Source organism: Cebus imitator, unplaced genomic scaffold, assembly GCF_001604975.1.
Source record: "Cebus imitator isolate Cc_AM_T3 unplaced genomic scaffold, Cebus_imitator-1.0 Scaffold6, whole genome shotgun sequence".
In the NCBI taxonomy this organism is placed as follows: Eukaryota; Metazoa; Chordata; class Mammalia; order Primates; family Cebidae; genus Cebus; species Cebus imitator.
Genome location: NW_016107321.1, coordinates 1,772,236 through 1,782,506, shown reverse-complemented (window position 1 = coordinate 1,782,506; position 10,271 = coordinate 1,772,236). Strand labels below are relative to the sequence as shown.

The following is a 10,271-nucleotide window of genomic DNA, read 5'->3' as shown; positions in this document are numbered from 1 at the left end:
TTACCCAGTGTCATTCATTATCCTCTCAAAGTAAAATCATATGACCCCATTTCCTCAGTAAGTTAATTACTTTATTCCTTTGTATGAGGCAAAACACTACTTTTATTGTTAATTAATATACTAAAATTAGATTATACCATTCTGGACATGTGAAATTGAGTTTAGTACTTTCAAATATATATTTTTAAAGGCATCTAAAAATAAATGGCTTAGATGCCTTTTCTCTTTCCAGCTGAGCATAAATTTCCTTCATGTGAAACTCCATCTCTTCCTGCTGTTGTAAATGACATAATGCCATTTATTTTTCAAAGGGAAAAGAACTCATAATGAGACATTCAGTTCACATTTCAAAATTCATATATTTAATAGTTGAGGAAAAAACAAAAAATACAACAAAAGAAAATCATCCATAGGTTTCAGGAGCAAAATCATTAAATGGAAAAGCGAAAAGAATTCTTTATTTTTGGACCACTTTTAGGCACTTAAGACTTTTCTTCTTTTCCCCTTGATTAAAGTGAAGATACGATAGGAAATTCCGAAGTTTTTCTTCTTGAAGAAAAGCAGAGATAACGTGTCCATCCTAGAGAAAGAAACACGAATGACTCATCCGACAGTGGACACAAAATGACTTCTTGATTCCCTTAGTTCTTTCTGCTGTAAAGAAATTCCACCTGATACATCTAGCCCTAGCACACTGCTAATTACTTTTCTATTTATTCAGTAGCTCTGCAAGTGGAAAGCAATCAATTGCCAGGGAATTCTTTGACTCCTATGCTGAGTAGATGGCATTCCTATCCCAGCTGCTTGAAGACAGCCAAGGCCTAACTTTATCTCATTGCCAGGTCAAATTAGCACCCAACAGGCCCTAAGGGATTTTTTTTTAACCTTCACTGCAAAAGACCAATAGTTCTTAGAAGTCAATACACTGATCCTGGGCCTTCTCTTCTTGTTTGATCAGCCCCTACTTCTTTTCCCCTGATGACAATAGGAAGGACTAAATGTAGAGTTACCGGGCAGGGAGAGGGGCTTTATGCTAGATCCAATGGTCAGATCTTAGCCTTTCAATCCATGATGCAAGATGCACTTTTAAAAATGGGCTGGGCCGGGCGCGGTGGCTCACGCCTATAATCCCAGCACTTTGGGAGGCCGAGGTGGGTGGATCACGAGATCAAGAGATCGCGACCATCCTGGTCAACATGGTGAAACCCCGTCTCTACTAAAAATACAAATAAGTAGCTGGGCATGGTGGTGTGTGCCTGTAATCCCAGCTACTCGGGAGGCTGAGGCAGGAGAATTGCTTGAACCCAGGAGGTGGAGGTTGTGGTGAGCCGAGGTCACACGACTGCACTCTAGCCTGGGTAACAGGAGCGAAACTGCATCTCAAAAAAAAAAAAAAAGTGCTGTGTTGGCCGGCCGCGGTGGCTCACGCCTGTAATCCCAGCACTTTGGGAGGCCGAGGCGGGTGGATCACGAGGTCAGGAGTCCGAGAGCAGCTGACCAACATGGTGAAACCCTGTCTCTACTAAAATACAAAAATTAGCCGGGCGTGGTGGCCCGGGCCTGTAGTTCCAGCTCCACAGGAGGCGGAGGCAGGAGAATCACTTGAACCGGGGAGGCAGAGGTTGCCATGAGCCGAGATCGCGCCACTGCACTCAAGCTGCAAGACTGAGCGAGACTGTCTCAAAACAAACGAACAAACAAACAATGTGCTGTGTCTCTCAGAGAGGAACAAGAGTGTGAGTTCACATCTAAATAACTAGGAGGTTTCCAAGTCCACAATACGGCTTTATTCCTTGGCCCCAGGTTTTCATCAGGCAAACGTGTGAATCTGTGGCCACATTAATAGGAGCCTGCTGCGCTTCTACACTCCGGGGTCATTTGGTGGTCAGCTCCAAGGAAAACAGAGGCAGAGATAAGACTTATCTTTGCAACGCCCTCAGGGGTTTTCCAGGAACTGGAGAAGCAGCTGCAGATGCCACGGAGGTCCAGCCAAAGGTAGTTACTTAAGCAAAGAGAAAGGAGCACAAATCTGATGACAATGAAAAATTAACTCACATTGCGTTTCCCTCTAACAACAGGGTGAGGTCTCTCGAGCATGCGTCTCTCACTACAGAGTTGAAAATAAGGCTGTCTCCATGTCAGTCTTCTCTCATCTTGCTTGCTTTTCTGTTGTGTTTGTTTTCCAGGAAGACTGCAAGACTTCTTCCAGAAGAATGAAGTAAGTCCTGAGAAGAGGGGCAGGTAAAGGAGAGCAGGGGAAAGGCAGGCTAGCAAAGAACACTGGGCTTGCCGTTTCCACCTTTTGGTTAGACTCACTCCTTTATTCAAGTTTTATACAAATGACAGGCTGAGCATGCAGGGACCCCCTGATGGAAGCCTAGAAGCTCAGGGGTGCTCTTGCCCTGGCCATCTGGGGCCTGCCTTGGTCCAGCTGGGCCCCTCTCCAAGCCTTCTGGAGCTTGCCCAGCCTCTGAGCCCCGGCCACTGCCCGTCCCCTGTGTGGCGGTGGCTTCCCCACCACTCACTCACCCAAGGCCTCCATTCCCTCCAGCCTGCAGTGATGCCCTTGCTCCTCTGCCTTGAGAAAGGCCTGCCCTGCTGTAATTCCTAGAGTGTGTCTGGTCGTCTACGGGACCTGGTGTGACACCTGGTAACCATAACCTCAGCAAGGGAAAGGGGGACCAGGGCACTCATCCTCTCTCTAAGCTCCCTGCCACCAGATGTCAAGCTCTCACCCTATCCCGCTGCTCTGTGGATTCCCTTTCTATTTCCTTCCACTTCCTGCATGGTGGGACCTTCCTGTCCTCTTTCTTTCCTCTTCCTAGCTCCCCTGCTCCCTGCTGTAGCTCTGAATCCCACCCAGTTCTTCAATGAGCAGAGTTTTTAGGGTGTCCACTGAAGCCTCTAAGTGATGGGACATGTCCATCAGACTTTCCAAGACTCCCTTCCCCCGGGCTGACTCCTCATCCATCTCCCCTTCTCTCCTGACTTGGTGGTGCTAGCCATTCTCCTCATCCTCGACCCTGTCCATGTGGACAAACACCATCTCTTTATGGGAATGTTGCTTTTACCAGGGCTACGATTAGACTCTCTCTCCTTTTTTTTCCCTCCTGGTGCGATAGTCAATTATGCATCAGAGTCTATTAATCTTATAAACAGTTATGGAGCTGAAGAGGCTGAATCGAACAGCTGAGGCTTTCAAGAAGTTGGAGTACCGGGGCCATTATTATAATGAAGTTCTGTGATGTATAATCATGTCTCTGGGTGACCAGGCACAATTCTTTAAGTCTGAGAAATTGTAAATGATGTGAATTTTTTGTAACGTTTACAAAGCAGCCTCTTCAAAGTTTGTGCTCATAGCTATGACCCCAGGTCCCCTCTCTGGGGGGAGCACCTCCCTAAGCCCCATCAGCCAGTCTGTGGCACCTTCATCCCTGATGGGCTGGCAGATTCCATGGTCTACAAGGCACTTCCTCCTCCTCCTGTCCTGCCCACACAGGGATTGGGAAAGAGGACAGCTGGGCTGCAGAAGAAGGATGTGATGCTGTCCTCTTCTACTGAGACCTGTTTGTTTGTCTATCTCTTAAATTTGGTTCAGTAGCATTAAAGAAAAGGGAATTTATCTTTCTCCCCAGATGCAACCAACAGATGCTGGGGAGCAGAGACCTTGCATAGTCAATAAAAGATAAGTTATAAAATCTATAAAACTGCTGAAAGAAATCAGAATTTCAGCAAATTCTGTTTTTTTTCGGGCTGCTCCTTTTGATCAACAATGGCGAGAAGGGGGAAAAGCTAGTCATGCATAAACTTCCATCTGTTATTACAGCGTGGAATGAATGTGGTTAGACGAGGAACAGAGGACAGAGTGATATTTGAGCTGTGATATTGACAGAGTAGAAATGGAGAATGGTGCCAGTGATAAAGACAAAGCTGTCATAATCAATTAGCATTTAACTTTTTGTAAAGATCTTAGAGGCGATGGGTTCTTTAGATTTTAATGTGCATCTTCAAAGTAATTTTGTAAGCTATTTAAATGATGCTCCCTTTTTACAACTCTACATAATTTGATTACACAAACCATCCTGCAATCCTTGGATATGCAAATGCAACATCAAAATGATTTTTTCCCATATTTTGACAGAATTTGATGTTCGTTGCAATGATAAGAAGTGACACAAATTGCAGCAAGGCATCAGTAACTCATTCATCTGGCACGCTTTGGACATTCAGATTTTAAATGCCTGCTTGTTGAGAATCACCCTTAAGAATAACAATTTAGAAACCAAAGACAGGGCAGCAACTGGTGTTTGGAGAAAATTGCCTTAGATTCTGATCCCACGGCCACTAAGATGCTGAGCTTGTGAATGAGTCTCTCAGAGCCTCAGTTTTCCCATCTGTAAAATGAGAATAATAAGGTGTAGATCACAGAAAGGTAGTGAGGGTGAGCAGTTAGAGTGAAAACACCTGGTGCTCATATAGCCCCAGCAGCTGCCATTACTTTACCACTGCTACCATGTGTACAACCACTAATACAAATCTGGGTTATTTCTTTGGCAAAATTAGGTTTCAAACAAGTATCACGTGGTGTAGCGATGCCAAGATTATGCCGGTGGCTGTGCTTTTGGGTGATCTGAGAGGAAGGGACAATCGTGAAGCTTCTCTGAGGAGTCCTCATGGGGGGAGTCCCAGCCTCCAATGGCCGACCTCCCATTCGCCCATTCCTTCTGCATTTAAGCAACTCCTTCAGTGGAACAGACAGTGTGCTAAGTGCTGAGGATGGAAGCGTGTAGAGTAGCAGGAATCCTCCTTGACCTCTAGGTTCGTAGTCTAACCAGGGTGGACATACAATTACATTCTCATAAATAAGCACGGAATGGGTGCAGACCAATCAAACTCCACAGCTGGCAGGGTGAGGACATCGAAGCTGCCTGGGGCAGTCACAGTAAACCTGACAGGGGAGGCGATGTTTGCACTGCAGCATAAGAGTCAGATCACTAGGCAGAGCACCTCGAGAAGCCCGCTCCCATCCAAGCAGGGCTGGAGGCAGGGGCGGTTTGACCACAGGACATTTGGCATTGTCTACAGACATTTTTGATTGTCCTGACTTGGGGGTGCTACTCTAGTGAGTCGAGGCCAGTCAGGGACGCGGCAACAATGCCCAGGACAGCCCCTGCAGGAGAATAGTCACCCACCCCCAAGGTTAATGGTGCCCAGATGGAGACACGCTGAGTTACAGGAGCAGTGAGTGCAGAGTGGCAGGTCCCAGAGTGCACTGGGCGTCCCAGGGACTCAGTGTGGCCCCAGCCCTTCCAGTGCAGGGATGGAGGCTGTGCACATGGCAAGGTCGAACCTTGGAGGATCTGGAGGCCATCAGGAGGGAGGGTTTTGTACTGTTTCTCTTTATACTTCCCCTAAAGGAGCCCCATTGTTAGAGAAAACTAAACTCGTCCCCCTTAATGAGTAGCAATAATGTGAAGCACCAAAGTTCCTATATTATCCTAGATTCAGGGAAATTTTGCTTCCTTTCTTAATTAAAATGAAAAATAATGGTGTCTTTTTCCACTAGAACTTTAAATAAAATCAGTCCTTCAGGAAGACAAGCACTCATGAGGAACCCAGGTTGAGACACGTGAACAGGAAAGGCCCGAAGGGTTTGGAGCAAGGGACTGGTGTGGGCAGATGTGTGGGTTCGTGTCCTTCTTCCCACAGGTGGCACCAGAGTGGGCCAGCTCAGCAGAGCTGACGAAACCCCCACAAGACTGACTCGTGGTCGGGCGCCTTTGAGATCCGTGGTCACAGCTCTACTTTTGAGCTGTTCCCCAGCAGCTGTGGGATCAGAGGAGTGGGTGCATTACTAGAAAGAACACTGGGCCGGGCTTGGTGGCTCACACCTGTAACCCAGCACTTTGGGAGACTGAGGCGAGCGAATAACCTGAGGTCAGAAGTTCGAGACCAGCCTGACCAACATGGAGAAACCTCGTCTCTACTAAAAATACAAAATTAGCTGGGCATGATGGCACATGCCTGTAATCCCAGCTACTTGGGAGGCTGAGGCAGGTTGTGGTGAGCCGAGATTACACCATTGCACTCCAGCCTGGGCAACAAGAGCAAAACTCCATTTCAAAAAAAAGAAAAATAAGGAAAGCACACTGTACTGAGATGCCAGCAGCTCTAAAGAGCTGGGTGTGAAGAACTCCGAGCCTTCTGGTTCTAAGCCTTTCTGGTAGCTGTTCATGTGACAGTGTCAACTGGGAGTCAACAGAGTCCTGGCTGGCCCTTGCCCACCAGCAGCACAATACTGGGCTGGAAGGAAGCCCGGTCGAATTTAACAGCAGTGAGTTTGATTTTCCACTTCAAGTTCATTCCTTTGAGTCTTGAGAGGTGTTTGGGCCTTCAAGAATCCATGGTGATACAAACCTCCCAAATCCCTTATCAGGCAACATTTTAGGCTTCAGAGAACCCTACGAGCTGGTCCTGGAGCTGGCCCCAAGGGGATGTGTACACTGCCAGTTGCTGAGCTGCTCCTGGGTTCTGCGGAACTGATGCCAGAAAGATTCAGGTCAGATGCATATTGACCAACTTTTGATCTTTTTTTTTTTTTTTTTTTTTTTTTTTTTTTTGGGACGGAGTCTCTCTCTGTCACCCAGGCTGGAGTGCAGTGACACAATCTCGGCTCACTGCAACCTCCACCTCCCGGGTTCAAGCACTTCTCTTGCCTCAGCCCCCCGAGTAGCTAGGATTACAGGTGTGCACCACCACACCCAGCTAATTTTTGTATTTTTAGTAGAGACAGGGTTTCACTATGTTTGCCAGGCTGGCCTCGAACTCCTGACCTCAGGTGATCCACCTGCCTCAGCCTCCCAAAGTGCTGGGATTACAGGTGTGAGTCACCGCACCTGGCCACTTTTAATCATTTTTGAGCATTAACAACTTGGATTTGTTACATATGAAATACTCATAAGTTGGCTTAATTTCACATTTTTATTGATTGATGCAGAGAAAGCCGTATCTCAGCAATACCAGTTATTTTTCCCATTAAAAAGATCTTTTTCTGATATTCATCTTTGCCGGGCTACCAGACTGCATCTCATTCTGCGGACTGTCACCCCAGCAGCTCCTGAGAACAAAGCCCACGGAGCCCCCTGTAGCACAGCACGGCAAGCTCAGGCCCCTCCCAGTGGGGGCAACGCAGCTTTAGTCCCCCTCCCGGAGCCAGAGCCTTAATGAGGACCTCTGGGTCCTGGGGGCAGTCTCAGGCTCCTGCCAGCCACCACACCTGGGATCTGAGGCCCACGGGCTTCTCCTGGCAGCACGCTGTGTATACCACACTGAGGGTGTTTGACTCCGTACCACCTGTGAGGCCCTGTTCTAGGGACTCTTCCGGGATCATCTCTTTCACCCTCCCAGGGGCTCTATGAGGAAGCCACCATCATTTCCAGCTGAAGGTGTGGAGGCACCAAATAAAAGCCCTGCGGGAGGGGCCGCGGTGGAGCAAGCTTTCAAGTCAGGTAGTCTTGCTCTCAAGCGCAGGTTCCCGGCCGCCAGGCCAACAGTGCCCCACGTGTGGTCTGGGGACCCTAGGCATCGCCCTTTCAGAGGGTCTCCAAGGTAAAAACGCCTGCTAAGTCACACTGAGATGTCACTTGCCACTTTCACTTAATACTCTCTGGGGCAGCCTGGCGCCAGCTGCTAAAAGAATGGTCACAACATCGCTCTGACAACTGATGGAACTTGTGCTTGTGTGTTCTTGTATCTGTAAAATGTCTCAGTCTGAATTTCGAATGAGGTGAATATGGATAGATACAGGCCACCACCTTGGGGTCCTGAATAATTTTTAAGAGGGCAAAGAGGTCTCTCAACAGAGAGGTCTGGAAGCTGCGGCTCTGTGCTGCTCACCTTCAGACCTGCCCCTGCGCTGGCCTTCCTGCCTGCAGGCCCAGCAGCCTGAAGCCCAGTTCCCAGTCCCAGGCCCTCCCTGAAGCCCGGTGCCCTTGGGCCACCTCCTTCTCACCTAACTCCTGAGAGCTCTGTCCTAGACCCCAGTTGGGGTGATGTCGCCAGCTTCCAAATATGTCCAAAGTATCCATGTCTATGCCAGGCTGGTCAGTCCTGAGCTGATCACACTCTCTCTCTTAGGAATCTGAAACTGGAACGGGAAGACAGCCTGGACACCTCTGGAGGGGCAGCATGGTAACGGCGGTGTCGCAGAAAACAGCAGAATCTAGCTAGCTCATGTCTAGCTCTGGCTCCCCTGTCGGTTCCTGAGTGGACTGTGCATCTCTGCTGTGAATTCTCTGACCTACCCCATTAGCTTCACATATCCATATGTCACTGAAGGTTGCTCAGGGGGAAAAAAAGGGGAGGGAAGCTTAACTAATAGGAAAAATTTAGTAGACCTTCCCATTGTCTCTCCTTATTGTAGTGTACTAATTTACTGTTGGGCCCTGTCACCTGCCACATCCCTCATCTCCTGCCTGGAATCACCATAGTGTCTCTGTCACTGGCACTACCCACATAGCCACCAGTCCCACACGAGCGCCACGGCACATCAGGCCTGCCCGCCCCAGTGGTGGTCGGCTTCCTCCTCCTCCTGCGCCTCCCACATGTCCTGAAAGGAAACGCTGGGCCTCCAGCATGAGTGTTAGGATGAGATGGGGAAGCCTTCGGTATGACTGACCTACGCGGCCCTTAGAATAATGTATTCATTTGGCTCAACCTCCCACTGAGAAAACTGAGCACCTCCTTCCCCGGAGCAGCGCAAATGATGCACAAAATCCTCCCCTAGAAATAAGCTGGCCCTTATGCAGCAAGAGAAGTTTCTGTTTGTTTTTGAGACAGTTTCTCTCCTGTTGCTCTGGCTGGAGTGCAGTGGCAGGATCTCAGCTAACCACAACCTCTGCCTCCTGGGTTCAAGTGTTTCTCCTGCCTCAGCCTCCGGGAGTAGCTGGAATTAACAGGCACCTGCCACCATGCCTGGCTAATTTTTGTGTTTTTAGTAGAGACAAGGTTTCACCATGTCTGCCAGGCTGATCTCAAACTCCTAACCTAACGTGATACACCGCGTCGGCCTCCCAAAGTGCTGGGATTACAAGCATGAGCCACCGTGCCCAACTGAGAAAGTTTAATTAAAAGAAAAATTGCAAACGTTAACTATGAAGTAACAGGAAAGATGTGTCATTTGCATGTTCCACCATGAGCGTTCCTTTCTTGCTCTTTATCATGGAGGGTGGGGGCTGTTGAGTGGTGGCTCCCAAAAGATTCCGTTTCCTCACTCAGGAGCCTGTGAATGTGGCCTTATTTGGAAAAGGTGCCCTTGCAGGCATAATGAAATTGAGGGAGCTGAGACCGTCGTGGGTTACCCAGGTGGGCTCCAAATCCAGTGATCAGTGTCCTTATCACACGCACACAGGGGAGAGACAGAAGAGGGGAAGCCCATGTGAAGACGGAGATGGCCTGGAGTGGCGTGGCCACAGGCAGGGGACTCATGCAGTCCCAGAAGTGAGAAGAAGCAGGAACGGAATCTCTGTTAGAGCCTGTGAGGGAAGCTCAGCCCTGCTGTCACCTCGATTTCAGAGTTCTGCCTTCCGGAAGTGCGAGAAGCTAGATTTCTGCTGTCTTAGACCAAATGCAGTGGCTCAGCTGGTAATCCCTGCACTTTAGGAGGCTGAGGCGAGAAGGACCAGATCAGCCTGGGTGACACAGTGAGCACCCATCTCTACAAAAAGATTTTTAGAAAATTAGCTGGGCATGGTCGCAGGTGCCTGTGGTTCCAGCTACTTGGGAGGCTGAGGCTGGGAGGATGATTTCAGCCTGGGAAGTTCAGGCTGCAGTGAGCCAAGACTGAACCACTGACTCCAGCCTGGGTGACAGTGAGACTGTCTCAAAATAAATAAATAAAAATAAAATATATTTCTGTTGTCTTAAACCACCAAGATTGCAGTGTTAGTTACGGCAGTCCGAGGAAATAAGTGCCCTCCGAGACTGGGGGAGCCTGTGATGCCAGGCGTGCCCTCCTGCTGGTCGACCCTCTGCTTCTACGAAGCACCCCACAGCACCACGCAGAGCTCTGGGCAGCCCTGGCCATGTCACTGAGCACTCACTCAGCGACACAGGAGGGTCCTGTTCCCTTCCTTCCTCACAGCCGCAAAGAGGACAAACCCCGCCGCGTGGCCACCTTCTCCTGATGCACGTCAGACTCCTGTCCACTCTACTGCTTTCTGCAATGTTCTGGAGTTGCCCAGCGATGCCACAGCCTTCCTTAGTCATGATGA

At 49.0% G+C, this 10,271-nt stretch overlaps 1 long non-coding RNA gene across 1 annotated transcript; it reads right to left on the bottom strand.

Annotated features, from left to right (window-relative positions):
- Window positions 1–339: 339 nt before the first annotated feature.
- Window positions 340–5,515, bottom strand: LOC108310807. Its single transcript, XR_001827937.2, has 2 exons — window positions 2,056–5,515; window positions 340–890 (listed from the first exon to the last, which is right to left on the bottom strand). It is a non-coding gene; the product is annotated as an uncharacterized LOC108310807 (long non-coding RNA).
- Between the last annotated feature and the right edge of the window lie 4,756 nt (window positions 5,516–10,271).